Below are 1,044 nucleotides of genomic sequence, written 5' to 3' on the forward strand. Positions count from 1 at the left end.
TGGAAGTCTTGGCGAGAGCTATACTCCAAGATAGAGAAATTAAAGGAATCTAAATTGGAAAAGAGGAAATAAAACTCTTTCTATTTGTAGACGATATGATCCTATACATAGAAAACCCCAAAGACTCAGTAAAAAAGCTACTAGACCTCATTGGAAGATTCAGCAAAGTGGCAGGGTATAAGAACATCACACGAAAAGCAGTTGGATTCCTCTATAGTAACAATGACAGTGCTGAAAAGGGCATTAGGAAAGCAATACCATTTACAATAGCTGCCCAAAGGATGAAATATCTCCGAATAAATGTAACCAGAGAAACAAAGAACTTATACAAAGAAAACTACAAAACACTACTACAAGAAACTAAAAGAGACTTGCAAAAGTGAAAGAATATACCATGCTCCTGGATAAGAAAACATAACATTGTGAAAATGTTAATACTGCCCAAAGCAATTTACACGTATAAATGCAATCCCAATCCAGATTCCAATGACTTTCTTCAAAGAGATGGAAAAAAACAATTACAAACTTTATATGGAAAGAGACCCAGGATAAGCAAAGCACTGTTTAAGAAAAAGAATAAGTTTAGAAACCTCTCACTCTCTGATTTCAAAATTTGCTACATGGCTACAGTGGTCAAAACAGGCTGGTACTGGTACAACGAAAGATACATTGATCAATAGAACAGAATTGAGAATCCAGAAATTAATCCATTCATGTACAGTCAACAGATTTTTGACAAAGTGCCTAAGTGTATTGCATGGGGGAAGAGATACTCTCTTCAACAGATGGTGCTGGCAGAACTGGAAAGCAATATGCAAAAGATTGAAGCAAGACCTTTACCTCATGCCTTACACAAAAATCAACTCAGCATAGATTAAAGACCTAAATGTGAATCCCAGAATTATAAAGGCCATCAGTGAAACAATAGGGACAAATGTGAGGGCTCTAATAAAGGGGATACACAGACTACAAAACATTTTGAAAATTACACAAACAAAAGTAGACAAAATAGATGACTGGGACATACTAAAAATTAAAAACTTA

The sequence above is a fragment of the Chrysochloris asiatica genome, unplaced genomic scaffold, assembly GCF_000296735.1.
Source record: "Chrysochloris asiatica unplaced genomic scaffold, ChrAsi1.0 scaffold00072, whole genome shotgun sequence".
Taxonomy (NCBI): domain Eukaryota; kingdom Metazoa; phylum Chordata; class Mammalia; order Afrosoricida; family Chrysochloridae; genus Chrysochloris; species Chrysochloris asiatica.